Source organism: Scyliorhinus canicula, chromosome 9 (genome assembly GCF_902713615.1).
Source record: "Scyliorhinus canicula chromosome 9, sScyCan1.1, whole genome shotgun sequence".
Taxonomy (NCBI): domain Eukaryota; kingdom Metazoa; phylum Chordata; class Chondrichthyes; order Carcharhiniformes; family Scyliorhinidae; genus Scyliorhinus; species Scyliorhinus canicula.
Genome location: NC_052154.1, coordinates 146,219,234 through 146,243,649, shown reverse-complemented (window position 1 = coordinate 146,243,649; position 24,416 = coordinate 146,219,234). Strand labels below are relative to the sequence as shown.

The following is a 24,416-nucleotide window of genomic DNA, read 5'->3' as shown; positions in this document are numbered from 1 at the left end:
AGACACGGGGAGAGCGTGCAGATTGCACACAGACAGTGACCCAAGCCGGGAATCGAACCCGGGCCCCTGGCTCTGTGAAGTAACAGTGCTAACCACTGTGCTACCATGCCACCCTCCATTAATTATTCCTCTTCAGACAATGATCTAATCACCTTTTGAAGGCCAAGGTTAAATCTGCCTCCACCACGCTTTCAGGCAGTGCATTCCAGATCCTAACTAATTACTCTTTAAAGAAGTATGCCCTCATGGCACCATTGCTTCTTTTGCCAATCACCTTAAATCAGTGTCTTCTGGTTCTTGATCTTTCAAACAATAGAAATAGTTTTTTCTCTATTCTGTCTTGATCTTTCATGATTTGGAATGCTTCAATCAAATTTCCTCGAAACTTTCTCTTCTCCAGGCAGAACTGCTCCACCTTCTCCAATCTACACATCTAACTGAATGCATTCTTTCCTGGAACCATTCTCATGAATCTTTTCTGCATCCTCTCCAATGCCTTCAATCCATTCAAAAATGTAGTACCCAGGACCTGACACAATACTGGTTGAAGCCAAACCAGTGTTTTAATATAGGCGTTTCCAAACCTCTTTGTTTTTGTACTCTATTCCCTTAATTCTAAATTCAGGAATCCCATATGCTTTTTAAACTGCTCCCTCAACCTGCCCTGCCACGTTCAATGATTTCTGCACATATATCTCATGGTCTCTCTGCCCCTTTATAATTGTATTGCTTTATTTTATATTGTCTCTTTATATCCTTCAAAATGAATCACTTTATACTTCTCGGCATTAAATTCCACCTGTCCCCTCCCCACCATTCCACCAACTTGTCTCTATCCATTTGGAGTTTAGCACTATTCTCACAGTTCACAACACTTCACACTACAATAATAGTATTAATGTTGGCTCACTTTTGCTTATCCTGAGTGTTTGTACTGAATTCTCTCCTGAGCTCAGCTGTAAACATGTCGCTTATAAACAAATCATCATGCTCATACAAATCTTCAACATTACATCTAGGATACGTGCATAAATAAAATACGTCAAGTTGAAAAGTACAGCCTTGAGGAACACAGAAGTGACCAAGCATCTTCAGCTTCAGCCACTGTTGCACAATCAAGGTCACCTCTGTAACTTAAGGGACAACCGTTTAGCAATTACATCTTAAGATTGGGTCCAATATATATTATACCTTTGGGCTAAATTAAATAAAAACAGAGGGAATTTCTCATTCATTTTGGTGAATGCTTAGTCTAATATAATTGCTGCTGTGTGATGTGAGCTGACAATAGCCTCTGTTGTGTTATGTCTGGGGGCGATGCTTTAGTTCTTTTTTATGTGGATTTTACTGACATAAAATTATTGTTTCTGAAAGTATATTCGGAGAGAATAGTGAAAAGTGATTTCCAATATGTAGGGTAAATTAACCAGTTCTTTTTAGGGAGCATCACTTAATGGGAATGAAGGTCACAGATAGATCCACAATACTCGTTGAGCTGATTCTCAGGCCCACACTCCCTCTGAGTGCAATCATTCAACTAACTCATTTTCCAACCTTTGACATTTAGGCTAGAATTTTTTTGCACAGTTGGAGAGGCTCTCTGTGTTTGCATAAATGGCAGCAGAAGATCAGATCCACATGTCCCGCCCCTGAACCCGGTCTCTACCACTTTCATTGGGTGGAGGAAAATAGGGGTGGGTTCTGACATGCACATCTATGGTTCACAAAGGCAACTGTACATGTTGAAGTGCTTGTTATTTCCCTCTGTCTATTGACATAGGCCTGGGAGATTTATTTCAGGATTAGTGCTTCTTAACGGATTTCACAATCTATCGTTATTGCAGTGTGTGTCCGTCAATTCGTTCACAGTTTGACAGCTCCTAGTAGTTGTAAATCTTTGAAGTGGGACTATGAATTGTTTGTTAGGATACCGGATCAGACTCCATCTTTTGTTCGGATACCGGACGAAAACCCCAAATAATTTTTCAATTTGTAAAACTGTGAGGAAAGAATAATTCATCCCAGAAGTGATGACTCTGACCAAACGTATCTTTTATGTTAAAACAAACATTAATTGAAACACAAAATTATCCACATTAACAGCAAAGAAATAGCTTTACAATTAACAATCAAACAGTTCTTAAATAAATGGAAAAACTTTAACTTCATAGCTGCACCTGCCACGATTTCCAATTAAGCAACCCGATACAGTTCAAAAGTCACTCATAAATGAAGTTAACAAAACAGGTTACTTGCTTATCTGTACAGACCTTTGGAAAGAGAGACCCTTTTTAAGAGTAGATCCAGTGCACTTCTGTCTTGTCAGACCCTTCTTCTCAAACTAACGGTATTTGGCAAAACTGCAAACGACAGACAGGCCTGGCTCCTCCCATTAATTACGTTATCTGTATCCTACTAAGATGTCACATCACCTGCTTAGCTAGGAGTAAATACAATCCCTCTTAAATTATCTACTTTCCAGGGAATCTCCAACGATCAAAACAATATCCCCTTAGCCATCTCTCTGTAAACAAATAAATAGTTTAAATCAATCATGACCTCACCTTTTATGAGTCCTTAATTACAGCTTTAGTAGATACACTACCTCTATGCATTTTAAACCAGGTTTCTTAATAACCATCACTGCCACAAATAATAAATATAATAAAGATCTATTTGTACATTCATCACAGTCATAAGGGATTAAAGGATGCTACATGTACTGAATTTGTATTTTTTAAATAATGAATTCAACAATAGACAACACTGACAAACTTCTTTTAATCTCAGCAGGGGCCCTGATATCTGCTCATGTTGGATACAGGGTTAGTTGGCAAGGAACTGTGAGGGCAAAGGATAGAGGGTAAGAAGGCATGAGATGGCATAAGTTAATGAAAAGTTGGCACAGGTGCTATAAAGGGCCATGTGAATGGGTGGAGAGGAGCTTGGTCTGAGGGTATCAGGGGCCGTGGGGGTGGATGAAAGGGCATAGGTTGGCATATAGGGAATGAGGGGTCATGGGGGTGTTGAGTGGTATAAGTTGGCATGGGGGATATGAGGGGCCATGAATGTGGGTGCGGGGCATTGGATAGCATGGGTTGAAATGGATGGGGCATGGGGAGTAGGTTGGGGTGTGAGGGGGTGTTAGAGATGAGGGCTGCAGGGCTGTTTTTGGTTGTAATCATAGAACATAGAACAGTACAGCACAGAACAGGCCCTTCGGCCCTCAATGTTGTGCCGAGCCATGATCACCCTACTCAAACCCACGTAACCACCCTATACCCGTAACCCAACAACCCCCCCTTAACCTTACTTTTATTAGGACACTACGGGCAATTTAGCATGGCCAATCCACCTAACCCGCACATCTTTGGACTGTGGGAGGAAACCGGAGCACCCGGGGGAAACCCACTCACACAGGGGGAGGACGTGCAGACTCCACACAGACAGTGATCCAGCCGGGAATCGAACCTGGGACCCTAGAGCTGTGAAGCATTCATGCTAACCACCATGCTACCCTGCTGCCCCAATCAGTTTTTGATATATTCTACAAAGTGTCAGAGCACTGAGACGGGCCTTCCGCTCAGCCCACATCTGAACTCTTTCTGGACTCAAGTGTCACAATTCCCATTTTCACTCTCCCCATTTACTCCATGCCACAACCCCCACCCCCACCCAAACCAAACTGAAAATTGAAATGTCCTGGTGGGGTTTACAGAGCTGGGAATTCTCCTGTCTCTGCTCCCCCAAAATTCAAGCCTCAGTAATTTGCTCCAGTATTATAACATCTCACATGAGGTCAGTATCTGACTGTATCAAAGGTATTACTTGTGAACATATTGTGGGGATTTTCTTTAACTCTGCCCGATGTAAATTGGGCGAAATTGCTCAAAAATCATGGAACAAACCTAGATGCCATTCCTACTTCTAATCCTGCTACAGCATTCTGAAAGGGGGCTGGAGAACCTGGCTGTTTCTGGTGGTGTGTCCTTCCATTATACAAACCCAAGTCCAATGTCGTACATTTCCATGTCCGAGGACAATTGGTTGGGCCATGCACTGTACCCGCTCTGCCCAGTTTTACCAAGCAGTGTGGCTAAATAGGACTAAAGTCAGTAAATTCTAAATGGCTTATGTCGGCCTGGGAGGAGCATGTTCTAGCTCAACAAGAATAATGGGGGCCGCTGACACCTTGAGCACAGCACCCCCCCCCCCCCCACCCAAAACTTCCATCACCTGTGAGGGTGGCCAATTTGGTTTCCAAGTCATCTAATTTGGTAAGAAGTCTTACAACATCGGTCAAAGTCCAACAGGTTTGTTTCAAATCACTAGCTTTCGGAGCACAGGTCCTTCATCAGGCGAGTCACCCGATAAAGGATCTGTGCTCCGAAAGCTAGTGATTTGAAACTAACCTGGTGTTGTAAGACTTCTTACTGTGCCCACCCCAGTCCAACGTCGGCATCTCCACATCATATCTAATATGGTGTTCACCAGGATCCGGCAAGCTGTGGCAGAGTGCCCATTTGGTGTTAGCAAAGTATGATAATCAAGCCAAGTTCTCAGAATAAAATCCATTTTGGTAGAAGAAGACGAAAAACATCCCAAAGTGCAGGCAAGTGAGTGTGTAGCAGTGCAGGATTTCTTGTAAACTAATAGCAAAATTGGCAGCACTAATGCTGATGTGAATAACATAAGGATGACAACCAGCTTGTTCTTGCAGACAGGGCATAGGATTTGGGTGTAACTCGATGACATGGTGCCTTATTAGTAACAAGTGAAGCAGCTGAGGTGTAAATACAACACCATAGACTCAAATTATCTGATTGGCACTTAGTTTGAGCAAGGCCTCATACAAAGAGAGGATGGATTTAGACCTCGCGTTTAATGCTGAAAATGTCCCACAGCCAATAAGTGAAAATGGACATTGAACATCAGCGGCAGCGTTAAAAGAATTAGTCAAAGGCATGGTCAAGTCGAGGAAGAAAGTCCTTGAGATCGATCATTAGGATGGAGGTTGCAATGCACCAAGGAGAATGTGAATTCTGAAATTGATGCATTGTTAGGAAAAGGTGTGTCAGATAAAGAAAATAGAAATCAGAATGTTTGATGAAGAAATGTCCAAATGGAGCTTGGTTTTTGTGGAGCAAAGAGAAGTAAGAGTGACATGCTTGCGGAAAACACGAAAAGCACTGGGCCCTGAAATTTTGGATCTCTGCTCCACCATTGCAAATGGACTTTTGGCCAATGTCTCTGCAGGAAGTTTACCTTATTCCAAATCACAGAGACAAAAACATTTACAAGCACATGGATAGACAGCATGCATCTGTAGAGGTCCTGCAAAACTTCATAACATCTCTTTCCCCAGATATCTCACCCCAATAACCAATGGGATAGATTTTTACTTTCTGAAACAGTGAAATAGCGAAATGGGTGATAGCAAATTGGTAATCTGTTTTGCACCTACCCCAATTTTTATTTCCATTGAAGTTGGTCTTCTTCCAGGCTATTTTAGCAGACATACATCCACATCTCCCTCTCTGCAGTGCATAGCTGCATAAAACAATTCGCTCATGCCTTATTGGCCAAAAATAGCAATATATCAGCTTTCCCATGGAAGCCAACATTAAAAATGCAGGAGCTGTAGTATTAACAGCAGTGGTTGGCTCCCATAGTGTCCAGGACATTAGAAACTGAACTTACATCGCCATTAAAGTACCAGGTCCAGCCAAAAGTTGTTTTTTCTGTCCAGTTCACGTTTGTTCACTGCATAAGGATTAAGCAAGTCTGTTCCAGTTTCTTCATCCTGCAACATATCCAGCAACACCCTCCCCCCTCCCCCCCACCCCGTGCCACTCTACTCCATTCTCCCAAAAACTTACCAGGACAGCTCCTCAGAGACAAGGGCTGCAACCTGAATACATGATTGATGATCCCAGTCCACAATCCCACCACATCTGTACAGCTCAGTTAAAGCAGAGCCATGGTGGGACTAGAAACATCATTCAGCGCACTCTTCCTCTCCTGCGAAAGGTTTCACAAAGCCTTGTTACATTGACAGACCTTCTTACCCACTTTAGCAGTCCCATGAAACTGCATTAAAGAATATAAATATCACTGTTGTATCAACATATCGATAGATCAATTGTTATATCACTGGACTGCTGACAATGCAGATTAAAAGCTGTCAAGAAAATATACTACAGTCAAATTATTCTGGTGATTTTGTGGAAATTAGTACCAGAGACGAGTACTCTAGCAACAATCCCCAAGACACTATACTTAGTAAATATCCACAACCCAATATCACTCCCCAAATTAGGACCTGTTGCTTCCTCCAGTTCAGACAATTTCACCAATGTTCACTGCCTAAATCTGCATCGTAGGCTTTCATGTAGAATATTTATTAAAAATGTTCTGGAAATACAGGCAAACAATGCATAGAACTTCCCACTGTCAAATTGAAAAGTAATTTCCTCACAATCAAGGATTGTTGCTTGGGCATGATGCTGACGTCATGACAGGATAACTGCCAAGTTAGTGGTTGTACTAAGCTGCCCAGCCACGAGACAGATATCCTTAAGACTTGGATCGATGTGACTGTCAACAGGGCAGACTGAATGACAGAGGATGCAACCAATGATTTTGTTCATCTACATCTGAAGTATAAATAAACTATAAGTACAGCCTGTTAAGCACTCACCCACTAAACTTAGGCAAGCTAAGGTTAAGAAAGGAAAAAGGACTGCTGAGGAAACCAGATGGTCTTGAAAACAACGTTGTAATCTGTATGTATCAGCTACTCTCTAAAGAAACAACTGGTTCAGCAACGTTTGCAAATCATTGAATGGCCAATCAAACAATGATGTTTTCCATTTCTAATGGAACTCAAAATGAAATAACCATTCATTTCAATCATGCACAAGCATTATGCCATCCAATTTAACATTTTATTTTTCAATGAATAATTTTCCTATTCTTAGAAAACAGCACATCACTTGACTTACTATAAGCAGCATCGCAGGAGTTTTAATTGTTTCAGAATTTCTTACTAAGAAAGCTATATTTATAGCCTTAGAATATATCATTATGCTGAAACTTAATAAATTGGGACCAGCAACCCAGAGGTCGCAAGTTCAGATCGTACCATAAGAATCAGCGGGAAAACTCGCCACTGGATGAAGTCATACTAACACAAAGGAAGATGGCTGTGGCTGGTGGAGGCCAATCATCTTATCCCAAGGCCAAATACACATACGAATTAGGAGCAAGAGTAGGCCATTCAGCCCTTCAAGCCTTCATGACTGATCTCCACATCAACTACACATCTCTGCCTACCCCAATAACCTTTCACCCTCTTGTTAATCAAGAATCTATCTAGCTGACTTCCGGTTGCGGCTATGCGGAGCTAAGCCGCACGTTCGGCAGCTCCCACTTTAATAGGACTTATGGGCTCTTTTAAGGGCCCCAGATGGCGCTGATTCGACGATTCCCGGTGGATAAAGGGGTCTGGAGCAAAAACCCCCGGGATTTATGGTGCGGATCCGGAGTGGGGCAAGGAGAAAAATGGCAGCAGCTCCCCTGGAAAAGCGGGGGAAGGTGGACAAAATGGCAGCCGGTGGAGCCCCTGAGGAGTAGAGGCAGTGGGCGGAGGAGCAGCAGGCGGCCCTTCTGCGCTATTTTACGGAGCTGAAAGGAGAGTTGCTGGAATCCCTGAAGGTAACGACAAGTAAGCTGCTGGAGACCCAGACAACTCAGGGTGCAGCGATACTTGAGTTGCAGCAGCAGGCCTCTGAGCACAAGGGAAGGTGGAGATGCACGAGGCGCTCCACAAAAAGTGGCAAGATCGTTTCGAGGAGATGGAGTTTCGATCAAGGAGGAAGAACTTGCGGATCCTGGGCCTCGCGGAGGGGCTGGAGGGGTCAGACCTGCCGGCCTATGTGGCCGTGATGCTGAACTCGCTGGTGGGGGCAGGATCCTTTCATCTGCCCCTGGAGCTGGAGGGGGCCCACAGAGTACTGGCCAGGCGGCCTAAGGTGAATGAACCCCCGCGGGCGGTGCTGGTGTGGTTCCATCGGTTCAGTGACCGAGAGTGTGTGCTGCGATGGGTCAAGAAGGTGAGGAGCAGCAAGTGGGAGAATTCGGTAGTGCGCGTCTACCAGGACTGGAGTGCGGAGGTGGCTAAGCTGAGGGCCGGGTTCAACCAGACAAAGGCGGTGCTCCACGCAAGCAGATGAAGTTCAGCATGCTGCCGCCTGCACGCCTGTGGGTCACCTACAAGGACCGACATTACTATTTTGAGTCCCCGGAGGAGGCGTGGGCCTTTGCGCAGGCTGAAAAGTTGGGCTCGAACTAGGGATTGGGGGATGTGGGAGTTTTTCTTTTGTATCACTGTGTATTCTGTTACTGGTTATTCTGTTTGTTTGTTTTTTTCTCTCTCGCTTTCGGATGATGTTGGTTATGGTTTTGTGTCTTAAGGGGGGTATCGGGGTTTGTGGTTGATCTGCTTTTGTTTGTACGGGGTTGGTGGATGGGTTGGGGCTGCTATTTGGGAGCTGCGTTGGGGGGGGGGGTGGGGTGTGGCAGGGTGAAAGCGCGGGCGTTCCTCTGGTTTCCCGCGCTCCGGGACGAGGGGGGTGGAGCTGGTGGCAAGGGGCGTGGATATCAGATCCGTTTTCCCACGCTGAAGCGGTGCCAAGGAGCTGATGCAGGGGGGAGGGGTGACCCCATATCGGGAGGGGTCGGAGTTAGGGCAGGAGCTGCCGGGGTCAGCAGAAGTCAGCTGGTTCACAGGAGTACTATGGAGGGAGCGTCGCGGCTAAGAGGGGTCCTAGCCTTGGGGGGGGGGGGGGGGGGGGGGATACCGGGTTGCTGCTGGATTGGCCAGGGAGGAGCTGGTGTGGGTCGGGGGGGTCGGGGTGAGGTTCTATCGCCGTGGCAAACGGGCCGAATGGTTGCTGGCCAGGGGCGAGCAGTCGATGGGCCATGGCTAGTCGATGGGGGAGGGGGGCGGGTTGCCCCCTGATCCGGCTGATCACGTGGAATGTGAGGGTGTTGAATGGGCCGGTTAAGCGAGCCCGGGTGTTTTCGCATCTGAAGGGGCTGAAGGCGGACATGGCCATGCTCCAGGAGACTCACCTGAAGGTGGCGGACCAGGTCCGTCTGAGGAAGGGGTGGGTGGGGCAGGTTTTCCACTCAGGGCTCGACGTGAAGAACCGGGGGGTGGCGATCCTGGTGGGGGAGAGGGTGGCGTTTGAGGCGTCTGAGGTGGTGGCTGATAGTAGCGGCAGATATGTGATGGTGAGCAGTAATTGCAGGGGGAGAGGGTGGTGTTGGTAAATGTGTATGCCCCAAATTGGGATGATGCTGGTTTCATGAGGCGTATGTTGGGCCGCATTCCTGACCTGCAGGTGGGGGGCCTGATCATGGGGGGGAACTTCAATATGGTGCTGGATCCCCTACTGGATCGTTCTAGTTCAAGGACAGGCAGGAGGCCGGCGGCGGCCAAGGTGTTGAGGGGGTTAATGGACCAGATGGGAGGAGTGGATCCCTGGAGGTTTGGGAGGCCGAGGGCTCGGGAGTACTCTTTCTTCTCCCATGTGCACAGGGTTTATTCCTGTATTGATTTCTTTGTCCTGAGTAGGGGACTGGTCCCGAGGGTGGAGGAGGCCGAATATTCGGCTATAGCGATTTCGGACCATGCTCCGCATTGGGTGGATCTGGAGATGGGGGAGGCGCGGGACCAGCGCCCGCTTTGGCGTCTGGACGTGGGGTTGTTGGCTGATGAGGAGGTGTGCAAGAGGGTCCGGGGATGTATTGAGAGGTACCTCGAGGTCAATGACACTGGGGCGGTCCGGGTGGGGATGGTGTGAGAGACTCTGAAGGCAGTGATTAGCGGGGAGCTGATCTCCATCCGAGCACATAGGGAGAGGGGGGAGAGGAGGGAGAGGGAGAGACTGGTGGGGGAGCTGTTGAGTGTAGATAGGAGGTATGTGGAGGCCCCGGAGGAGGGATTGCTTGGGGAGCGGCGCAGCCTGCAGGCCAAGTTTGATTTATTGACGACCAGAAAGGCGGAGACACAGTGGAGGAAGGCGCAGAGAGCGGTCTACGAGTATGGAGAGAAGGCGAGCAGGATGCTGGCGCATCAGCTTCGCAAGCGGGACGCGGCTAGGGAGATTGGTGGAGTGAAGGATAGGGGTGGGAATGTGGTGCGGCAGGGGGCAGAGGTCAATGAGGTCTTTAGGGACTTCTACAGGGAACTGTACCGGTCGGAGCCGCCGGTGGTGGGAGGGGGAATGGAGAGCTTTATGGACAGGCTGCGATTTCCAAAGGTGCAGGAGGAGCAGGTGGAGGGACTGGGGGCGCCGATCGAATTGGAGGAGCTGGTCAGAGGGATTGGCCACATGCAGTCGGGGAAGGCGCCGGGACCGGATGGGTTCCCGGTTGAATTTTATAAGAAATACGCGGGCCTGTTGGGCCCCCTGTTGGTTCGGACCTTTAACGAGGCATGGGAGGGGGGTGTTTTGCCCCCGATGATGTCATGGGGGCTGATTTCCCTGATCCTGAAGCGAGATAAGGACCCCTTGCACTGTGGATCATATAGGCCAATTTCCCTGCTGAATGTGGACGGCAAGTTGCTGTCGAAGATCTTGGCCACTAGAATAGAGGACTGGGTGCCGGGGGTGGTACATGAAGATCAGACGGATTTTGTGAAGGGGAAGCAGCTGAACACTAACGTGCGAAGGCTGCTAAATGTGATAATGATGCCGGCGGCAGGAGAGGCGGAGATTGTGGTGGCATTGGATGCGGAGAAGGCCCTTGATAGGGTTGAATGGGGGTATTTGTGGGAGGTGTTAGAGAGGTTCGGGTTTGGGGTGGGGTTTACTAAATGGGTGAGGTTGCTGTACGAGGCCCTGACGGCGAGTGTAGCGACAAATGGGATGTGGTCCGAGTACTTCAGGCTCCACCGTGGGACGAGGCAGGGGTGCCCCCTGTCCCCCTTGCTTTTTGCGTTGGCAATTGAGCCTTTTGCCAAGGCTCTCAGGGAGTCGGGGAGGTGGAGGGGTCTGGTGCGGGGTGGGGAGGAGCACCGAATGTTGCTGTATGCAGATGACTTGCTGCTGTATGTAGCAGACCCGGTGGGGGGAATGCCGGAGGTGATGGAGATTCTTGCTGAGTTTGGGAGTTTCTCGGGCTATACATTAAACCTGGGCAAGAGTGAGCTGTTTGTTGTACACCCGGGAGGTCAGGAGGAGGGGATTGGTAGGCTCCCGATAAAGAGGGCAGTGAGGAGTTTTAGGTACCTGGGGGTTCAGGTGGCTAGGAGTTGGGGGACTCTGCACAAGCTTAATTTTACTAGGTTGGTGGAGCAGATGGAGGAGTTTAAAAGGTGGGACATGCTGCCACTCTCGTTGGCGGGTAGAGTACAGTCCGTTAAAATGACGGTGCTCCCGAGGGTTTTGTTTTTGTTTCAGTGCCTCCCCATTTTCATTCCGAGGTCCTTTTTTAGGAGGGTGAACAGCAGCATTCTGGGATTTGTTTGGGCGCACGGGACTCCGAGGGTGAGGAGGGTCTTTTTGGAGCGGGGCAGGGATAGAGGTGTGCTGGCGCTGCCCAACCTCTCTGGGTACTATTGGGCGGCTAATGTCTTGATGGTACGCACGTGGGTAATGGATGGGGAGGGGGCAGCATGGAAACGGCTGGAGATGGCGTCCTGTGAAGGCACGAGCCTGAAGGCACTGGTAACGGCGCCGTTGCCGCTCCCTCCAACGAGGTACACTACGAGCCCGGTGGTGGTGGCTACCCTCAAAATTTGGGGGCAGTGGAGGTGACACAGGGGTGAAGTGGGGGGCTCGGTGGAGGCCCCGCTGTGGGGGAACCACTGGTTTGTCCCAGGGAACATTGATGGCGGGTTCCTGGGGTGGCACAGGGCGGGCATTAGGAAGTTGGGAGACCTGTTCATTGACGGGAGGTTTGCGAGCCTGGGTGAACTGGAGGAGAAGTTTGAGCTCCACCCAGGGAATATGTTCAGGTACCTTCAGGTCAAGGCGTTTTCTAGGCGGCAGGTGGAGGGGTTCCCTTCACTGCCCCCGCGGGGGGTAAGGGATAGGGTGCTCTCGGGGGTGTGGGTCGGGGATGGGAAGGTGTCTGACATCTACCAGGTGATGCAGGAGGTGGAGGAGGCGTCGGTAGAAAAGCTGAAGGCTAAGTGGGAAGTGGAGCTGGGGGAGCAGATTGAGGAGGGGACATGGGCATCGCCCTGGAGAGGGTGAACTCCTCCTCTTCATGTGCTGGGCTTAGCCCCATCCAGTTCAAGGTACTGCACAGGGCTCATATGTCCGGGACGAGGATGAGCAATGTTTTTTGGGGGTGAGGACAGGTGCATTAGGTGTTCGGGGAGTCCAGCGAACCATGCCCATATGTTTTAGGCATGCCCGGTACTGGGGGAATTCTGGCAGGGGGTGGCGAGGACGGTGTCGAGGGTGGTAGGGTCCAGGGTCAAGCCAGGCTGGAGACTCGCGATATTTGGGATTGGGGTGGAGCCGGGAGTGCAGGAGGCAAAAGAGGCCGATGTTTTGGCCTTTGCGTCCCTAGTAGCCCGGCGGAGGATCTTGTTGCAGTGGAATGATGCGAGACCTCCGCGCATGGAGACCTGGATCAATGACATGGCGGAATTCATTAAGCTGGAGAGGGCCAAATTCGCCCTGAAGGGGTCGGTACAAGGGTTCTTTAGGAGGTGGCAGCCTTTCTTCGACTTTCTGGCTCAACGATAAGGAACTAGGTCAGCAGCAGCAACCCGGGGGGAGGGGTGGAAAGGGGAGGGGGTCTCAGGGGGGTATTGTTTAAGTTAATTTGCTTATTGTTACTTTATTTTGTTGTTTATTTGGTTTGGGGGGGGTGGGGAGGTCCGTTACATGCGTTGTTACGGGTGCTGGGGGGTGTTTATCATTGTTATTATTATTATTATTGTTCTGTTGCTATATATTTTTCAAAAAATTCCAATCAAAATTATTTTTTTAAAAAAAGAATCTATCTAGCTCTACCTTTAAAATATTCAAAGACCCTGCTTCAATTGCCTTTTGAGGAGGAGAGTTACAGAGATTTATGACCCTCTGAGAGAAAAACATTCTCCTTATCTTTGTCTTAAAGGAGCGATCCCTTATTTTTAAACAGTGAACCCTCATTCTAATTTCTCCCACAAGAGGAAACATCCTCTCCACATCCACTCTGTGGAGACCCCTCTGGATCTTAAAGGTTTCAATCAAGTCACCTCTTACTCTTCTAAACCCCGGCAGATACAAGCCTAACCTATCCAACCTTTCCTCGTAAGATAACCCACCCATTCCTGGTATTAATCTCGTAAACCTTCTCTGAACTGCTTCCAATGCATTTATATTTTTTCTTAAATGAGGAGATCATGGCACGGTGGGACAGTGGTTAGCACTGCTGCCTCACGCTCCAGGGACCCGGGTACAATTCCGGCCTCGGGTGACTGTCTGTGTGGAGTTTGCACTTTCTTCCTGTGTCTGCACGCGGTTCTTCCAGGTGCTCCAGTTTCCTCTCACAGTCCAAAGATGTGCAGGTTAGGTGGATTGGCCATGTTATATTGTCCCTTTGTGTCCAAAAGGTTAGTTGGGGTTACTTAGTGGGTTACGGGGATAGGGTGGATGCATGGGCTTAAGTAGGGTGCTCTTTCCTTCTGTACTGTAAATTCTATAATTCTATGATACCAATACTGTACGCAAGATTCCAGATGTGGTCTCACCAATGTCCTGTGCAACTGAAAATGTGAGGTAATGCATTTTGGCAGGTCTAATACAGATGGGAAATATACAGTAAATGGAAGAACCCTGAAGAGTATTGATAGGCAGAGGGATCTGAATGTACAGGTACACGGGTCACTGAAAGTGACATCACAAGTGGAGAAGGTAGTCAAGAAAGCATACGACATGCTTGCCTTCATCGGCCGGGAATTGGCAAGTCATGTTGCAGCTTTATAGAACCTTAGTTCGGTCATACTTGGAATATAGTGTTCAATTGTGGCCGCCACACCACCAGAAGGATGTGGAAGCTTTGGAGTACAGAAAAGATTTACCAGGATGTTGCCTGGTATGAAGGGCATTATCTATGAGGAGAGGTTGGAAAAACCTGGTTTGTTCTCACTAGAATGACCTGAGGGCGGCATGGTAGCACAGTGGTTAACACTGTTGCTTCAAAACTCCGGGGTACCAGGTTCAATTCCTGGCTTGGGTCACTGCCTGTGCAAAGTCTGCACGTTCTCCCCGTGTCTGCGTGGGTTTCCTCAGGGTGCTCCGGTTTCCTCCCACAGTCCAAAGATATGCAGGTTAGGTGGATTGGCCATGCTAAATTGTCCTTTGTGTCCAAAAAAAAAATGTTAGGTCGGGTTACTGGATTACGGGGATTGGGTGGAGGCGTGGGCTTAAGTAGGGTGCTCTTTCCAAGGACTGACGCAGATTCAATGGGCTGAATGGCCTCTTTCTGCATTGTAAATTTTATGATTCTATGATAGACGTCTACCAAGATTATGAGGGGCATGGACAGAGTGGATAGTCAGAAGCTTTTTTCCAGGGTAGAATAGTCAATTATGAGGGGGCGTAGCTTTAAGGTGCGAGGGGCAAAGTTTAAAGGAGATGTACGAGGCAAGGTTTTTACACAGAGGATGTTGGGAGCCTGGAACTCGCTGCCGGAGTAGGTGGTGGAAGCGGATACAATAGTGACTTTTCAGGGGCATCTTGACAAATACATGAATAGGATGGGAATAGAGGGATACCAACCCTGGAAAGGTAGGGGGTTTTAGTTCAGATGGGCAGCATGGTCGATGCAGGCTTGGAGGCCCGAACAGCCTGTTCCTGTGTTGTAATTTTCTTTGTTCTTTGAAGCATAACCTCCCTTCTTTTGTCATCAATTCCCCTCACGTTAAACAATAATACTCTAATTAGCTTTCCTAATTACTTGCTGTATCTGCATCTTAGCCTTTTGTGATCTATGCACTAGGACATTCAGATCCCTCTGAATTTCAGAGTTCTACAATATTTCACTGTTTAGATAATATGTGTCTTCAGGAATTCCTCATGGTCATGTCTGAGGCCCAATCATCTTCAGCTCCTTCAAAAGGTCAGAGGTGGGGATGTTCGGTGATGATTTCATAATATTCAGTACCATCTGCAATGCCTCAAATATTGAAGCAGTTTGGAACACTTGCAGCAAGACCTGCACAACATTCAAACATGCCTGATAAATGGCAAGCAATACTCGCACCATACATATTGCAGGCAATGACCATATCCTAAAAGAGAGAATCTAATCACCTCGCCTGACATTTAGCAGCATTACTAGGGCTGAATCCCTCACCATCAATATCCTGATCTCACCATCGACCAGAAACTTAACTGGACCAGCTATAGAAATATGGTAGTTCAAAGAACAAGTCAGAAACTGGGATTATGCCTGCAGGTAACTCACGTCCTGACTCCCCAAAGCCTGCCCAACATCTGCAAGACATAAATCAGTGTGGTAGATACTCTCCACTTGCCTGGATGAGTGCAACTCCAACAACATTCAAAAAGCCTGATCAGCACTCCATCCGCCAACGTAAACATTCTCTCCCTCCACCACAGGTGCACAGTGATGTGCACTATCTACAAGACTCAATGCAATTCACCAAGGCTCCTTTGATGGCACCTTCCAAATCAACAGCCACTATCACCTGTAAGGCCAAGGGCTGCAGATGCATGGGAACACCACCACCTGCAAGCTCCCCTCCGAGTCACACACCATCCTGACTTGGAGCTATATTGCCGTTCTTTCATTGTTGTTGGGTCAAAGTCCTCGAACTCCCTGCCTAACTGCACTGTGGGTGTATCTATATCACATGGACTAAAGTGGTTCAAAAAGGCAGCTCACCACCACCATCTTAAAGCCAATAGTGAAAAGATAATAAATACTGGCATTGCCAGCAAAGTTCAAATCTTTCACAAAAAAATAAAATGAGATGATGTGTGATGGAGGGGAACTTGGAGATGACCATCTTCGCAAGCACCTGCAGGTTTGGAAGGTGCTGCTAAAAAGATTTTGCAAGTTACTACAGTACTTTCTATGGATAGTGCAAAAGCCACAACGTTGGGGGGTTTTCTATGCCAGTACGAGAAGATGATCATGAAAGCTATTGCAAAAATCAATGAGTTCTTTAATACCTTTGTAGGCAGAAATGTTCCTCCAGTTCATGGCATCATCACAGTTGACATGATATTTCAAACTGTCTATTTTCTCAACCCAGGCTCATTAGAGATCGTGACTGGGATTGCTAAGCAATTCATTATCTTATCGCAGATGGCCAACAAATTCTAATTGTAGTGAGGATGCTAGTATTCATATGGACACAGCATGAAGTGTCTGGGGAGACGATACTCCTGTGAGAGAGGGTAGTTGAGCCAGTTGATTAGTGAGCAGACAGATTCCTGCGCAATTAGGTGACAGAATACTGCTTTTCTGACGGTTAGATCTCCCCCTTCCACCTATTGTAATGAGTCACGATAGTCCCTGAAAAGAGAACCTGACAAGTCTCTGAAAGGAAGCATTTCCACATGAAGCATGCCTGTTAAGTTTGGGATAGCTGCTGTATTTTGGAACCTATTTGACTATCGGAGTGAGAGAGGAATTTAGGATTTTATCTTGATCTGTTTTCAGGATAAAAAGATGGTTTTCTCCATCTTTTCTCTTTCGCTCAGGAGATGACATGATTAAGAGGTGGTGAACTGAGTGCAAAGTTTCATATTAGCTGGTCTTGACTGTCCTGATTTTCTTTTCTCACCCATTATGCGTTTCCATATACCTGAATGAGACAATGTCCTCATGCCAGCGTAAAAATGGTTGGGTTTTACTCCCGAAATTCCTTGAAAAAGGAATTGAAAATGAAAAATGAAATGAAAATCACTTATTGTCACGAGTAGGCTTCAATGAAGTTACTGTGAAAAACCCCTAGTCGCCACATTCCGGCACCTGTCCGGGGAGGCTGGTACGGGAATCGAACCGTGCTGCTGGCCTGCTTTAAAAGCCAGCGATTTAGCTGAGTGAGCTAAACTCATTGCCCCGCTGGAGGCTAGCAGAGATCCGGAGTGAATGTTGCAGCTTTTGCTGCATATACGGGCCCCCATACTTCCGAGTCAGAGGCCGCGCATGCGCATGGCGGTGACCTCCAGCGGCCGCGGCGTGAACATGGTGGACTCGAACCGTGGAGGCAGACAAAAAAAATAAACCCCCCCCGATCAGCCGCGCACCTGATCCTCAAACCCCACACATTAAATCCCCGACCGCCTATAATGCCCCCCCCCCCAGTCTCCGATCCACCCTCCCCGGACCTGGGTGGTCACGGACTGAGTCTGCAGCCGCCACGCAAACATCCCGACCGGCAATAGGTGGTTAGTTCGACGTCGTTGGGAACTCGGCCGGTCAGGAGCAGAGGTTTGATGAGCGGGCCTCTGACAATGGGCTCCCGGCGGTGCGGCGCACTCCCCGGTGACGCCAATTTTTGCCGCCCGGAGAATCGCAACAGGCCCAATTATGGCGTCAAACTGGATGCTCCACCCCCGCGCCAGCCGCGATTGTGGCGTCAGGCTGCAGAGAATCCAACGCGGGTCTCCCCTTATTACATGCTGCACTCATCCAATTTTTATTGATGTTTTAAAAATTTAATTCACAGGATGTGGGTGTTATTGACAAGGCCAGCATTTTATTGACCATCCCTAATTGCCCTCAAGAGGGTGATTTTGAGCCATCTTCTTGAATACGACTGAGTGGCTTGCTCGGCAACCTCAGAGGGCAAATAAGAGTTAAGCACATCGTTATGATGCTGGAGTCATATACAGCAGACATGGTTGGCAGATTTTCCTTCCCGAAAGAACATTAATGAACCAGATGTTTTTTATGACAATCGGTAGTTGATGGTCACAATTGCTCACTCTAGCTTTTGATTTCAGTTTTAATTAATTGATTAAATTCTAATTCTTCCGTTGCCATTTGAACTAATGTCTCCAGATCATTGTCCAGGTTCCTAGATTACTAGCCCGGTAACATTATCATTATGTGACTGCACTCTTACCATTTGGTGTTGCCAGTTCTCATTTTAAAGTATACCTTCTACAATCCTGTCCAAGTAGTATCCACATATTCACACTGAACAGTCGCTAGATGAGGAACATAAAATAAACTGAAGCAGCACCCTTCAATGCACCAACATGTGTCTGATATATTTGGACCAGATTATATACCACATTAGTATAACTGTGACCTTGTCTGGATTTAAGACTTATTAACATAGAACATAGAACATACAGTGCAGAAGGAGGCCATTCGGCCCATCGAGTCTGCAGCGACCCACTTAAGCCCTCACTTCCACACTATTCCCGTGACTCAATAACCCCTCCTAACCTTTTTGGACACTCAGGGCAATTGAGCATGGCCAATCCACCTAACCTACACGTCTTTGGACTGTGGGAGGAAACCAGAGCACCCGGAGGAAACCCACGCAGACATGGAGAGAACGTGCAGACTCTGCACAGACAGTGACCCAGAGGGGAATCGAACCTGGGACCCCGGCGCTGTGAAGCCACAGTGCTATCCACTTGTGCTACTGTGCTGCCCTAAAAATACATTTTGCTGTAATTCATTTTTTAAAAAAATATATAAATTTTTCCAATTAAAGGGCAATTTAGCATGGCCAATACACCTACCCTGCACATCTTTGAGTTGTGAGGGTGAGACGCACGCACACAGGGAGAATGTGCAAACTCCACATGGACAGTGACCCGGGGCCAGGAGCGAACCTGAGTCCTTAGCACCGGGAGGCAGCAGTGCTAACCACTGCACCACCCCGCTGTACTTCACTTGTAATCGTTGCCATCGCTGAGCTATGCTGGGGAATGCTCCCATTCTCAATGCTTCACTGTTGTAGTCACTTTTAACTCTTCATTTTGTTGTCCCAATTCTCAGCATGGTTCTCATTCAATTCTGCTTTGCTGATTAGAATTAATAGAACCAACCACAATTATTTGTTGTAATATACATTTATGGGACTAAGAGCAAAACATGATTTCAGGCCAAGTATAATGCAATCCATATCCTCACATTAAAATGAAATTCCATAATTTCCATTACTTTTCAGTACATTTGAAACAACAGAAAACGCGGTATTTATTTTTTTAGTTTAGTTTTGTTTCTCACTCAACCCATTCGAACATTTTAGACCCTGCAATACTTTAAAGGAAAGAGAGGAAGTGCTTTTATTAAGAACAAAACTATCAAAAGATTCTGACTTACCTGCATTAAAATTCTATGAAGTTATGTTTTTGACTCTTTGATGTGATGTCTTCTTTCAAAGTTTGCAACTATCATCCAGGTTGTCCAATAATAAACTCTTCCACAGTGAAGCATTGGCAAGAACTAAAGCCTGAGATCTCTAGCAACGGTTGCTAGACACAAAAACCATGTGATCAAAGCACTTGTAACCAGGCGCAACTCTGAGGTCAATCATTATTTGTCAAAGCCAACAAAGCTAAAAAAAAATCCTCCTGCCTACCAAAATAAATCTACCTAATTACTAGTGGATTTTTATTCGATCCTACTCCCATGCTTTTAGAAGAAAATTGGAGCAGGAAATGTTTTTGTACCTCATCTCTCTTGTAACTTTAACCTTTCACTCTCTACTATTGAAAGCCTATTAAGGTTCCAAACCTATGAATTTAAATTTTAACTCCTGGTCTTGTGCGTCAATAGGTTGGCAGGAAATTGTCTGGCCCGTGAAGGTTATATCTCATTGGCCTTATCTGCATGAGCCCCAATAATCTTCCACCAGTGAGAAGTAGTTACAAGTCGGTGGGTGGGAACAGGATTTTGTGCCTGGACAGGTTGTCGCCAAGAATCTGGTTCCCCAGCTGTGAAATGTTCTCAGAGGGGGTGGAAGGGTGTCAGTGTTGGGACTTGAGAGGGCATTGGTTTGGGAAGGGAGAGGAAAGCTGAGCCAGAAGAAAAGGGAAAAAAAGGCCTGAGGCACATTCTATCCGAATGGGGACAGAGTCCCATAACGCGTGCGATTAGCTGGGTGTCTCCTGGCACTTGGAAAACCGAGAAATACCCCGTTATCTAATGCCCATCTGGATAGATCGGACGCCTCAGCGGGGAACACTTAACCATGTTCCCTGCACTGAGGAGTTCCGCTCACCGGAACATCTCAAAAATGCCATTTTCAGGGCAGCACGGTGGTGCAGGGGTTAGCACTGCTGCCTCACGGTGCTGAGGTCCCAGGTTCGATCCTGGCTCTGGGTCACTGTCTGTGCGGAGTTTGCACATTCTCCCATGTCTGCGTGGGTTTCATCCCACAACCTAAATATGTGCAGGGTTGGTGGATTGGCCATTCTAAATTTCCCCTTAATTGGACAAAATATCAATTGGGTACTCTAAATTTATTTTAAAAAATGAGATTAAAAAATGCCATTTTCAAATTTTTCATTCGGACTGAAAAAAAGAGGGGTCCTGCCCAGAATAGACTCTTTTTTTTAGTTAAATCGCGCCTTATGTTTTCTTTTCTGTAAAAAATGCATCCAATTTCCCCCCTTTTAAAATTTTTTTAAATATTTACTTATATCCTCTTGCTTATATATGGGCAGCATGGTGGCACAATGCCAGAGACCTGGGTTTGATTACAGATTTGGGTGACTGTTGTCTGCATGTGTTTCCTCTGGGTGCTTTGGTTTCCTCCCACAGTTCAAAGATGTGTAGATTAGGTGGATTGGCCTTGCTAAATTTCCCCTTAGTGTCCAAAGATTTGGAGGTTATGTGGGGTTACGGGGAATGGGCCTCAGTAGGGTGCTCTTTCGGAGGGTCAGTGCAGACTCGATTGGCCGAATAGCCTCCTTTTGCACTGTAGGGATTCTATGTCTCTATGTCTAAAGGATACCCATCATTCACAATTTCTAATAATTACTAACTTCCATCAACCCACTTGATCTTGTCAATCTCCATGTTCTCTAACATCTGGTTGAGACATGCAATGTCAATCCATTGTCTTTTTTCATTGACGGTTTTCGTAGACTGGACATTCTGCGAGAGGTTTATTGTCAATGTGACACTCTATAGGTACTATTTCCAAATGCCCTGTTATTTTTTAAATTTCAGTCAGGATCCTGGGTTTAGCCGCAGCGCTGAGAAACACCCCACTTTCTAACACCCATCCAGTTAGGTATGGGGCCTCTGCGGAGAATGCATGCCCGAGGCTGCACTCAGCCCCGTTTTCTGCACTGAGGAGCTCCACTCGCTGGAACTCCTCTGTGCAGCAAGAGAGCGGGACGCCATTTTAAAATGATCTCTCAAACACCCGGCCTGAAACCTGAACCCACTCAAGCGCCAACTTACTATAAGGGGTCCCAGGGACCCCCGCATCCCCCACCCACCCACACCCAGGCTGTGCATCCACCCAGCCCGATCACCGCTGTGTGAAAAAAGCCAGCTTCACACTGCTGGCCTTGCATGCTGGCAGTGCCCCTTCCAGCTGGCAAAGTCTCCTGAGCAGCTTGGCAGTACCACAGTGTCACCAGAAGTTCCAGGGTGCCAAGGGAGGTTGTGGAGGGAACCAGGGACCCTCCCATAGTGATTTCAGGTTGGGGTGGGTCAGGATCACTTTAGGGGCCTCGGAGATTGAGACACCATTTTAAAATGACATCCCAATCTCTCGCTATACTGGGGAGTTCCAGCGAGCGGAGCACCCCAGTGTACAAAACAGGGCGATGTGCAGCTTTGGCCCATTTAGCTGAATCGAGCCCAGTATGTTTTCAAGAAGGAGTTAGATAAACCTCTTGGGTTAAAGAGATCATAGGATGTGAGGGGAAAGTGGGAACAGGTTGCTATGTTAGATGATCAGCCATGATCATAATGAATGGCGGAGCGGGCTCGAAAAGCCAAATAGTCTACTCTTGCTTCTATTATTTGTTTCTATGCTAATGCCATTGAATGTCAAGTGGAGGAAGTTAGATTCTCTTGTTGAAGATGGTCATTGCCTGGCATTTGTGTGGCCTGAATGTTACTTGTCACTTATCAGCCTCGGCCTGAATATTGTCCAGATCTTGCCGCATATGGATATGGACTGCTTCAGTATCTGAGGTACACAAATGATGCTGGACATTGTGCAGTCATCCATGAACCATCCATTTCTGAGCTTATGATGGAGGGAAAGTCATTAATGAATAAACTGAAGATAGTTGGACCTAGGACATTACCTTGAAGAATTCTTGCAGAGTTGTCCCAGGATTGATGTGTTTGACCACCAACAAACACAGCAATCTTCCTTTGTGCGAGGTATGAAGTCAATCAATGGAACGTTTTCCCCAATTCCCATTGACTTCAGTTTTACTAGGGTTCCTTGATGCCACACGCCATCAAATGCCACTTTGATATCAAGGGTGGTCGCTGTCACCTCAACTCTGGATTCAGCACTTTTGTGCATGTTTGGAACAAGGCTTAATGAGGTCAGGAGCCGAGTGGCCCTGACTGAACCCAAACTACGCATCAATGAGGAGGTTGCTGCTGAGAAGTGCTGCTTGACAGCACTGTCGACAATAATTTCCTTCACTTTGCTGGCGGACGAATGATTGATGATTCGTCCAAGATAGCTGCTGATCTAATCCTGGATCATCCCCAAGCTCTAAAATTGCCTCCCTAAAAGTCTCCACCTCTCCAGTTTTCACCATCGGTACTGTTTAAAATCTGCTTCCTTGACCAAACTTGTAGTCATCTACCTTAATAATAATGTTCCTGTCATATATTATTTTGATACAGTTTATTACGTTAAAGGTGCATACCAGCTGTTGCTGCTGGATACAGTGCATTTGATGAGGATGACTATGAGGAAGAAGCATTAATTTGCATAAGGATGACAGTGTATGTTAATGGTTCATGGATAGATGGCAATGAGAGGATGTGCACGGAAAGACAGTCATGGGTTGACTTTCCAAGGTAAATGGTTGTGAGGAATTCTGATTAAGCTTGACAAGTTGAGGGGGTTTGGGGTTGGGAGGTGCGGCTGATGTACACAACGGGCTGTAGATGAATGTGCAACTTACTTCCCTTTCCTTATCTGATGAGGCCATTAAAATTGTTTTTGCAGTGAATCCAAAAGTGTGATACAATGTTCCTGTTTCTGACCTCCTCTGCCATCTCCAGCCATACCTACTTTGCTGTAGCAGCAGCGTTCTTCCTTTCAATGCTGGGTGAGAGAATTTATTTCCTACTTACTGCACCCAACAGTGCATCAAGCGATGTATCATTATGTGTTAGTCCTTGATTGTCCTGAAACTATAATGACATTTTCTTTCTCCAAATTGTATCTTAGCCAAATTGGATTGGCCCTTTATGTACTATGGCTGAGATTGTGCCATGAATGTCTGCACCATGTCATTGTCAAACATTCAATGCCCAAACCCACAAGTTATATTGCAATAAAGTGTCTCTGTTAAAATACCACAGACTGATGCACTGAAATTTCTTCTGAGTTTCATACACGATACTACTGCACTGATTTCACTCCCCATTCTCATTGCCACCACAATCTCCCTATTCCAAACATACCTCAGAGTTATTATTGGAATCTTTGATTCCCACAGGAACATTTTCAGGATTCAACATTGGCTAAACTTTTGAAATCATTCCTATGCTGGTTTGCAGGCTCAATCCACATTGCTTACAATACTTCCTTAATGTTAAATATTATAATTATATTATACATCTTGACACTCACCAATGTTTTGCAGTCACCCTTTCTTGGTCTGTTTATTTTGTTCAACTGCTGTCTAGAGGCAACATGGGTACAGGTATTTCATGTGGTCTTCACCTGCTGTGACATCATAAAGTTCATTGCTGGTGACATCATGGGTGAGAAGCAATGGCCACAACCCCCACCATAAGGTTACTTTGCTAGTAAGAAAAATAAAGGAGGTTGAGAAAATGAACACAGAAAATGCTGGAAGAACTCAGCAGGTCTGACAGCATCAATGGAGAGAGAAATAGACTTTCCGCATCCCCGTGCAGAAATCGCGTTTGCCGCAGGGTCGGAGAATCCAATTTAGCGGCGAAATCGTGCCCGGCGCTGGTCCGGTGATTCTCCGGGACCTATCAGCGTGATCGCGGAGTACTCTGCGCGGCTGGAGGCCCATTGACAGAGGCCCGCCCAGCGATCCCCCGCTCCCGACCAGCCAAGTTCCTGAGGGCGTGGAACTAACCTGCTAATGCCGATTGGGATGCCCGCGTGGCGGCTGCGGACTGAGGTGGGGGGCGGGAGGATGCTCGGGCGCGTGGCCAATTGGGGGCGGGGGGGGGTGTTTCGTTTTTATGTGTGGCTCCGCGGTCCGAGTCTG

General features: G+C 47.1%; 1 protein-coding gene across 1 annotated transcript in view; it reads right to left on the bottom strand.

Moving 5' to 3' along the window:
* The window catches only part of LOC119971775 (doublecortin domain-containing protein 1-like), a 695,221-nt gene extending 671,253 nt beyond the window's left edge, over positions 1-23,968 (bottom strand). The window contains exon 1 of the mRNA XM_038807879.1: positions 23,801-23,968. The gene's annotated coding sequence lies outside the window, so the exon portion shown is untranslated. The remainder of the gene's footprint in view (positions 1-23,800) is intronic.
* Positions 23,969-24,416: the final 448 nt, after the last annotated feature.